A 10,598-nucleotide genomic window follows, 5' to 3' on the forward strand; every position below is an offset into this window, starting at 1 on the left:
TCTCCACCCTCCTTCTCTCTCCCCTCCTCTCTCATCTCTGTTTCTCTCTTCTCCTCTCCTCTTTCCTCCCCTCTCCCCTTCGCTCTCATCTTTTTTCTTTCTTTTCCTCTCCTCCCCTCTCCTCTCTTGTCTCTTTTTTCTCTCTTCTCTTCTTCCCTCTCTCCTCTCTCCTCTTTTTTCTTTCTTCTCTTCTCCCCTCCTCTCTCCTTCTCCCCTCCTCACTCATCTCTTTTTCCTCTCCTCTCTTCGCCCCTCCTCTCTTCTCATCTCTCCCTTCCTTTCTCATCTTTTTCCTTTCTTTTCCTCTCCTCTCCTCTCTCCTCCCCTCTCTTGTCTCTTTTTCTCTCTCTTCTCTTCTCCACTCTCCTCCCCTCCCCTTCTCTCTCATCTCTTTTTTCTTTCTTTTCCTCTCCTCCCCTCTCCTGTTCTCTCCACTCCTCTTCTCTCTTCTCTATCCTCCCCTCTCCCCTCCTCTCTTGTCTCTTCTTTCTTCTCTTCTCCTCTCTTCTCTCTTCTCTGCCCTCCTTCCCTCTCCCCTCCTCTCTCATCTCTTTTTTCTCTCCTCTCCTCCTCTCCTCTCCTCCTCTCTTGTCGCTTTATTCTCTCTTTCTTCTCTTCCCCACTCTCCTCTCCCCTACTTTCTTGCCTCTTTTCTCTCTTTCTTTTCTTCTTCTCTCCTCTCTTCTCCCCTCCCCTCTCCCTCCCCCATCCTCTCTCCTCTCCCCTCCCCATCTCTTTGCTCCCTTCTCCCCTCATCCTCCTCTCTCCTCTTTTCCCCTCCTCTCCCCTCTCCTCCTCTACCCCATTCCCTCCCGTTTTCCTCTCGTCCCTGTTTCAGGACTCCTCACACCGACCGCCTCACCATGAGGGGTTCCAACAACCCAGCCCATGTCTGCCCCTTCCAGTGCATCCCGAACTGGCCCACTTTCCTCACTGGACGTTACTGCTCTCACTCTGGTACGGAGAGGCAGGGTCTCCACTACAATTTGCTATTGTGTAAAGATGGGTGGAAATGCCAAGTGTGGCTGGACCGTGTTGAAAGGTGAGAACAAAAGCACAAAACAAAAACGTGCAAACACACACATCCTTGCACAAACAGCTTCTGAGGTCAATGGCAAAATCACTGTGTAATAACTCATATGAGGTCACCCTGTGTGGCTAAGGATGTCTTTACCCCTACTGATGGATTTGTTCTAAACCCCTTTTGGTGGGTCATACATCTTTCTACTCCAAGATAATAACCAAAAGCTCTCTTGGAAGGAAACAAGTGGAAAGACATACCCAAGCTGCCACCAGGAAATGTCCTTGGGGATTTCTAAAGCATCCATTGCAGCACTTTAGCGGCAAAGCCACTATCTTTACTGACTTTACTAGATTTGATGTGGACAAAATGGCCCCAGAAGCACAGGAAGAAGGTGGCTGTCATCTGCTCTAGTTGTTGTGCTCTGGTTCCAGGTTTCAAGGCAGGTGGAGCGGTCTCAGGTAGCCTGGGTTAGGGCACAGATTCCACAGTTTGAGAGCAAGAAGGATACACAGTTCAGAGAGCTGGTACTTGTGCCTAGGTGATGTGCACGATTTGGAAGTGCCTTGGCTCTTCGCTTCTCAGGAAATCTTTTTTATTTGTTTTAGTTTCCTTTTTCTTTTTTTGTTCTATGATCTCTTTATTGTTTTTTAAATGTTATATTAAAAAATGTAAGAGGTTCCCATATACCCCCACTCCCCCTCAGCCCCACTCCTCCCACATCAACCACCTCTTTCATCGTTGTGGCACATTCATTGCATTTGGTGAATACATTTTGGCGCACTGCTGCACCGCATGGATTATAGTTTACATTGTAGTCCACACTCTCCCCCAGTCCATTCAGTGGGGTATGGCAGGACATACAATGTCCACCATCTGTTCCTGTAGTACCACCCAGGACAACTCCAAGTCCTGAAAATGCCCCCACATCACATCTCTTCTTCCCTGTCCCTGCCCTCAGCAACTCCCGTGGCCACTTTCTCCACATCCATGCTACAGTTTCTTCCATTACTAGTCACCATAGTTCCATAGTAGAATATCAGGAAGTCCACTCTAATCCATACTCTATTTCAGGAAATCTTTTGTGTTCCAGAATGCTCACAACATCTGGCTCATCTGATGCTAAAGATGATCAGGTCAATTCAATAATTACATGAATTCCAGACAATGGCTCTGGGACGCACGATGAATTCCTCCATGTGATAACCCACATTGACTCTCAATCCCACGCTTGGGAAGACAGGGCAAAAATGTTCCAAAGTTGTTAGTTTCTGTTCAGAACTTCTCAGAAAGCCATAGTGCTTGTGTTTTAAAGTTTAATTCTTGAATCTGAATGTTTCTCACTTTAGGTTGTAAACTTGCTTTTTAGGGTAAAACACACATCCAGAAAACAAAACGCACAGGTTGATAAACTATCTTGAAAGAAACAAGACCCTGGTCAAACTTTGCTCCAAATTCCCTATGTTCCTGCCCCAAAACAATTGCCTCTTTCTCCCCAAAAGAGGACCATCCTTCTGATATCCATTAAAAAAAAATGGACTTCCTTTTGTGTAGTTTTCCTACTGAAAAGTGTGTCCCTCGATGATGATGCTATAGCTTAAAATTGCCTGCTTCTTGAGGTTTTAATTTGGTCTCTTCAATCTGCTTAACCTCATATAGTCCTCCTCTATCTTTTCTTTTCCATACAATTTATCTGTTGAAGACCCTCAGTTTGCGAAATCTTGGGTTCGCTGTAGCATTTCCTTGGTCTGTTTCAAAATGGCCCTCAGTCTTCTTCAGAATGGCAATGGGACTCGGGCTCAGTCCCTGGAAAGACCCCCCTTTGTTGCTTGTGTTCTCTCTTTAGACAGCACACCATGTCTACTTCTCACTCTTTTTCTGATCATTATCAGCCTTAGATGTTCAATCCCTAACTGCATTCATGCGTTGGTGCTTGCAAAAAATGGAGCATCTCAGTTTGCCGGAGCCACCATCACAAATACTACCAACTGCAGTTGACTTCAACAACAAGAATTTATTGGCTCACTGTTTTTTTTTTTATTATTATTATAATAGCCTCTTTTATTTTGTTTATGTTTCTTTTTTTTTAATTTTTTTATTTTTTATTGACTTTGTAATAATATTACATTAAAAATATATATGTGAGGTCCCATTCAACCCCATCCCCCCACCCCCCTCTCCCCCCCCCAACAACACTCGTTCCCATCATCATGACACATCCACACTGTTTTGAGGCTGACAGCACTCCAAAATCAAGATGTCAGCAAGACTTGCTTTCTTCCCAGAGCTTGTATATGCTGGCGCTAGCTGCTCGCAACTCTTGGAGATTCTTGGCTTGAATTCTTGCCTCCTATCAGATGGCCAGATTCCTGCTGACTTTGAATTAATTTCAAGCTTACGGGACAGTTGTGAAAACAATACAAGGTCCATTCAAAGAACTCTGGCATACCCACCCTGGAGACTCAGATAGACCAACTTTAACATTTTGCCACATTTACTGAATCATTCTATCCATCTATTCATGTATCTATCAACCAATCAACCAGCCTATCTATTTATCTCTCTTCTAAACATTTGAAAGTAGGTTGTATATATCATACTCCTTGACCACACAATACTTCCATGTGTATTTCCTATCATTTCCTTTCCATTTCTTTCTTGTTTTCAGTTTAGATGTTAATTCTTTCACCTTTTCACTTTATATTCCTCTTAAGGAGTTATTTATTATACTTACTTGCTCTTCAGTTCCTTCTAGTTTAGATTTCATTTTTCAAATTATGTTTAGCTTTATTTCTAATTCTTTTTATAATTGTCTTTCCTTATTTCTGTGTTTTCCCTGATCCTGTTATATATTTTTCTTTCAAAACTTGTATTTTTAATACCTTTTAGCTTGTTTTTATAGAGGAAGCAGCATATTTTATCTGTTTCCTGTCTTGAAGTTTTTACATTATTTTATTTTTGCCAGGATATTTTTCTGCTAATTCTTATTCTGTCCTTTTAAAAATAATAAACCTATATGTAATTTGACCTTGATCCTTTTTTTACTGCTGCTCTCTTTATGTAAAACTAGTTTTCCTAACCTTTTAGAAGGAGTTTGCTTTATTTTGAGGACATATTTCTGAACTTAAAACTTGTTACTGTAAGAGATTGTTGCGTTTTTTTCATGAAGTGTTCAAAACTATGGCAACTTGTTTTCTGAAAGTTCCTGCAATCTCTATCTCTGTCCCCTCTCCCACTTTTACGTGGACTTTCTTTTCCCTTTACCCATTTGTGCTTCTTTATTCGATTTTGATTCCACTGCAAGAAATTTCTCCCTATGTAGGGCGCTCTTTTGGAAGGAAGCTTAGGTTGGTCTGTTTTGAGAATTCAAAGGAACTAGACTACTGCAGCCTTTTGCAACTTTGCCACAGGCTTCTTGTACTCACTCACTATTGGAGTGGGAAAACCCTCCATTTTCATTTACTTTTATCACAATTTTCATCTACTCTTATCACAATTTTCATCTACTCTTATCACAATTTTCATCTACTCTTATCACAATGGCTGGCTGCTCTTCAGGGAATACCTACTGGCTAATTGCAGGCTCTCCATTTCCTGGATCCTTCAGAATTTGGTTTGTTTTCTTCTGTTATTTCCCTATAAAATGTGGGTCTTGGGTCTTTTGATGGTTTGTCCCTGCCTGCTTGTCACCTAGTTTTGTTGTAAATGCTGTCCAATGTTTTTTTGTTTTGTTTTAGTTTCTTCTTGTTCTATATTTATTTTTATATATGTTTAGGAGGTACTAGGGATTGTACACAGGAAGCAAGTGCTCAAACCACTAAGCTACATCCACTCCCCTTATTGCTCTATTTTTGTGGAAAAAAATCCAGAGAGTTTCAACAAAGATATGCCCGTCTCCCCAGATACCCTCACTTCAGGTTTTTGACAGTAGTAAGTAACAACGCCTTCATTACAAATACACCAAAACCTTACTGTCAGAAAATAATACTTTGAAGATGAATTAGAGTTTAAGATATTCACGTTCTTAGATTTCTCTGTTTCTTTTGCAACGCTTCGTTTCCACAATCATAGGCAAGTGTGTGTTAGAGAGTCAATCAGTAATTGTCTTTGGTGCTTAATTTCTTGTTCTTTGGATTAAGTCAAAATACCTGATGACATGGAAATATTTGTAAAATATCTCCAAATCTATCCTGTTCAGTCGTTTTGATTGCTGACATTCCCTGTTGCTTATTTTGAAACATGTAATAAAGTAATCTATCATAAAACATATCTTTAAAATTTGCAACAGGCCTTGAACCTCGTAATACATAAATCCTCGTAAAAACATAATTTAGCTATTATTTTTTATTCTGAACAATTTTTTCTCATGCACGAGCTTATTAAAATTAATAGCCATAAATAGGCTAGCTATTAATTAGTTTCCAGTGAAATGCTCCAACACAACATATCCATACAGGAGACATCTATGCTACTGTTCTAACTACTTGAAATATGAATGTTTGATGCACCATGGAGTTGTACCATAACCACATTGGACTTACATTAATCCCATATAGGAAATGAATGAAAAGGAAAATAGCATTAGATGCAGTGGTGATGCCACCTTTACAGTGAAGTTCTGTTTTTGAACAAACCAAGGCAAATGTTGTCAATCTTTTTTTAAATTAATTAATTTATTTCCTTATTTATTTATTTCTCTCCCCTTACCCCACCCCCACCCCAGTTGTCTGTTCTCTGTGTCTTTTTGCTGCATCGTCTTTGTCCGCTTCTGTTGTTGTCAGCGGCACGGGAATCTGTGTTTCTTTTTGTTGCGTCATGTTGCTGCGTCAGCTCTCCGTGTGTGTGGCACCACTCCTGGGCAGGTTGCACTTTCCTTCGTGCTGGGTGGCTCTCTTTATGGGGTGCAATCTTTGCGCATGGGGCTCCCCTACACGGGGGACACCCCTGCGTGGCATGGCACTCCTTGCCCGCATCAGCACTGCACATGGGCCAGCTCCACACGGGTCAAGGAGGCCCAGGATTTGAACCGCAGACCTCCCATGTGGGAGACGGATGCCCTAACCACTGGGCCAAGTCAGCTGCCAATGTTGTCAATCTTATTCTCTCAGTCACTGATAATTCACATCTGTCACTCAGAGGGTTTATCAGTTGGAGTTCTCCAGAGAAGCATAACCAATAGGATACATGTATGTATGTATAAAGAGATATATTTTAAGGAATTGACTTCCATGATTGTGGGGACTGGTGAGTCTGAATTTCTTAGGGCAGGATTGGAAATCCCAGGAAGGGTGGACATTGGAAACTTGAGTCTGAAATCCACAGGGGAGACAAGAAGGCTGGAGACTCATAGAGGAATAGAAGGTGTAGTCTTGAGGCAAAATTTCTTCTTCTAGAAACCACAATTCTTGATCTTAAGGTCTTTAACCGATTGGATACGCCCACCTACAAAACAGAAGGTCATCTCCTTTACTGAATGTCAACTAATTGTCGATGCTAATCCCTTCTATGAAATCCCTCCACAACAATATCTAGGCAAGTGTTTGATCAAACAACTGGACATGACAACCTAGTCAAGTCAATACATAAAATTAGCCGTCACAGAGGGCAAGCCTCATGCAGGGGCTTTGTGTGATGACATGTGTTTAAAACCCTGTACTTTTTATACAAATGGTCCTCAGCAAAAACTAACACCTTCACTTGGTTTTCCAATGAAGAAAAAGAGTCATTTCCTCCAACATAAAAATATGCAGCATTTCACAAATTTGCACATCATCCTTGGTCTCACTCATTCCAGTCTTGGACCACACGCTGATGACGCGAGCACTGACCAGTGATTGCTGATGGAAACAGAATCCTATGTGATCTGCAGAAATGCAGCAGGCTATGTGTAAACTGTGATTTTGTGACTGCGTTTGTGTGTAGCTGATGGTGTGTGTGTGCACACACGCAAGAGCTTCATTTAGGGCAAGTGGGGGCGGCTTAAAATACATCAGTGTGATTTTTGTATGGAGAGTATGATTTCTTCCAGGAAATACTATTTTCTTCCTTGCACACATGTGGTCCTCCTTCCAGCTCCAAGATGTCCATGTTTCTGGTATTCTTAAGCTGCTGACAGTCAACTCGTGGTGTTTTTTCATTATCGTTACCTTTCGGTATGGTTTCTGATGGAGTTAAACGTGTCATCTTGACTCTTGGTGTCCTCTCTGGACTCTGGCAGAATGAAACGATATTTGCAGTTGCTAAAGAAACAAGGGTATAGCACAGAACTCATAGGTAAGCAGCAAGTGTTGATGTTGCTCATGGATGGGAGGCCAATGGTAGACTATCATCACTGACTCATTGTTTCCTTGGAAACTCTTTAGCATCTTCACATGACAGAAGAGGCCATCCTCATGATCTGAGGGGCATCTTCCATCTTCTGCCATTTTACTCTCTACCTCCTACCTTGCACCTCCCGCTTCAGAATTTACCTGCTATGTTCCACATGTCCTTGCACAAGAGATGTGTCTACCTGCCTCTCTAGGATCGTTCCTCACCACTGTGTCTTGGCTCCTGTGGTTCCATGACATAATGTGCTCTTCCCACATACTCTCTAAAGGAATCACATTTATTCATCTCTTTCAGAGATAGTTCAGGCACTTCTGAGGAACTCTTAGCACCTGAGCCCCAAGTCATGAGAGGTGTTCCTGCTACATGTTTCCATACTCCCCTGTGCACTTCTTTATTTTGGGGCAGACCACACTGGACTACGATTATTTGAGTCTGTGTTTATTCTCTGCAGAATCGGAGAGACTTCATCTCCAGCACCAGGTAAAATTTGTGGGATTTAATGCAGTCCTCCAAAGAACATGCATCATTGTGACATCATTAACTTTTTATTGAGTATATAATTTGATGACTTTTAGCAAATGATACATATCACCCAAATCGATTTCCCTGAATGTTCTCTTCTCCCCTTCCCTCCATACCCCACTCCAGGCAATGTCTGTTCTGATTTCTATTACCATGAATTAATTTTTCCTTTTCTTTAACTTCGTATAAATGGAGTGTGATTGTCATGTATTATTTACACTTTTTGTGTCTCGTTTATTTTCATTCGCCAATATTTTTGAGATATATCCATGTGGTTTCCTGATTCAGAATTTTTCCTTTCATTTCCTGGAATGCCTATAAAACAAATTTTTCATCTATTCACCTGATGATGGACATTTGGATTGCTTCATATTTAGGGAAGCTTCTCTGAACATTCTTGTAGAAATTTTTTTGTGCACTTATGTTTTCATTTCTCTTAGCTAAATAATTAAGAAGTGAATGACTGGGTCATGAATGGTATAGTAAACTTTATGAGAAACTGTCAAATATTTTTCCTAAGTGGTTATACCATTTTACATGTCCCCCAATAACATATTAAAATTCCAATTTCTTCATATTCTCATGAATATTAATATTATCATTCTTTTTACTCCAGTCTTTCTAGTGGGTGTGCAGGAATAGCTTGTGGTTCATTTATTTTTATAAGTATCTATTGTACACTTATAACCTTAGAAATTAACGCTATTCACCTACAGTAGACAAGATTTTCAGCATCTAGGCTTCTCCATTGCCTCTACTAACACTAATGAAGAACAACAATGAAAAAATGACAGGTTTTCAAGGAGGAGTTCACAATTAGAGTTGGCGATGGATGTACAAGCCCACAATTCAACAAGTTTGTGGTTTTCCTGATGACCTTGACCTTCACATTCGGTCAGAACAATGAGGCAGACGCACATCGGCCAACGTTTTGGAACTGAGTTTTATGAGTTATCAACATATTAATTTACAATGGGAAGTGTATTTGCTGGGAAACTAAACAATAGGAAAAATTTTCATTGCATTAGATCCCTGATAGAGGGAAAAATTAATTGAGAAATTAAAAATTGGCAGACTGCTCATTGAGCATGGGACATGGAAGAGATCTTTATTGGTTGATGTATGGGGTGCTCAAAATTTGTGGAAAAATTTCCAAGGAACCACGTTCATCATCCTCTGTTGGTGCATCTTCTTTTAGGAAAAAGCTACAGATGCATTTTGTCTTCATTCTTTCAGCATTGATTGCGACTTCATCTTAGTGGTAGCCAAGCTAAGATCAGGATTTCAAGTATGAGTTCACAATTAGTGTTGGTGATGGATGTACCAGCCCACAATTCAAGAAGAAATGGCATTAGTTGAGGGCACCAAATGGTCTGTGCAGTGAGCTCTTCCAACACATGGGGAGGCACCCTTTTGAAGACAGCATCTAACCTGAGTCTTCAATGATAAAAGGAAGATAAGGGAGGGAGGTAATGTTTGTGAGGAACTGAGAGCAGTTTGGGGTTGCTAGCATGGGAAATACAAAGGCAGCAGTGGTCAGAGGCAATTTGGTGCATGAGACCAGAAGATAGAGGACACTGAGGGTGCATAGTATCTTGTGTAGCTTAACAAGCAGTCTTGTCTTTACCTTGCAGTCATCATGGAGACAAGATTTGATGAGTTCCCAGGAGACACTGGATGTCTGAAGTAGAGATGAAAATCCTCTCTCTGAATGCTGAAATCACTTCCCCTTTTAAGGCCTTCAACTGACTAGATGAGATATCACTTACTCCTGAGATATCACTTATTCCATCTCAGTTGATTGTAGATGTAACCAGCTATCTATGCAATCAACTCACTGATGATTAAAGTCCTTGAAATGCCCTTGTGTTACAATAAGCCCAGTGCTTACTTGATGAGACAGCTAGGCACCATGACCTGGTCAAGTTGACACATTAGCTGAAACATCACACCCTGCAAACATTCACACAGTTTTATGAAATCTTTACCTTCCAAGGGAGCATCAGAATTTTGCAAGGTGGCACGGAATGCTCTAAAAGATGAAGGAACACTTCCATTCTGCCCGCCAGATAAAGTCTTAATACACTCCATCTGTGGTGCCTTATTATTTTATAACTGACTTGGTTTTTATCTCTGCTTCAGGGCAGGCAGGGCCACTTTGTCTTGCAGTATTTCTACCTGAGTTATAGTGTTTGAGAAGGGACGGGAATGTGTTGGCATTGCCCCAACAGTGGGTGGCATGGCTCAGCTGCTTGTAGCTGGAAGCCACACTGGCTGCAATGATAAATTATGAATCTGTTCCTTTTGTCTTGGGTCTGTGGAGAGGAACAAAGAGAACAATAAATGATGCTTACTACTCGCTTTCACAGAGTTTGAAAATAATACATGCCATTAATGTCTTCTTAGGAACTGGAAAGGAGCCTTTCTCCTCTTTTCCTCCTTTCTCCATGTTCACTCACATCTCCCCATCATGGATGAGTTCATTGGCACGAGCAAGCTATGGCTTATACAGGGACAATGTGGAGGAGATGGACTTCTGGTAGGTAGGTTACAGGATCCAAGTAGAAACATACCTCTGCATTTTGCTAGTTCCTGGTGTGAGGAAACTGACCATGTAAGTCTCCAGTGGTGACTGAAACAAGTACCACCAACTGGGCAGCTTTAAACAACAGAAATTTATTCTCTCACCATTCTGGAAGCCAGAGTCCAAAATCACCATGTTGGC

This window comes from Dasypus novemcinctus, chromosome Y (assembly GCF_030445035.2).
Source record: "Dasypus novemcinctus isolate mDasNov1 chromosome Y, mDasNov1.1.hap2, whole genome shotgun sequence".
In the NCBI taxonomy this organism is placed as follows: Eukaryota; Metazoa; Chordata; class Mammalia; order Cingulata; family Dasypodidae; genus Dasypus; species Dasypus novemcinctus.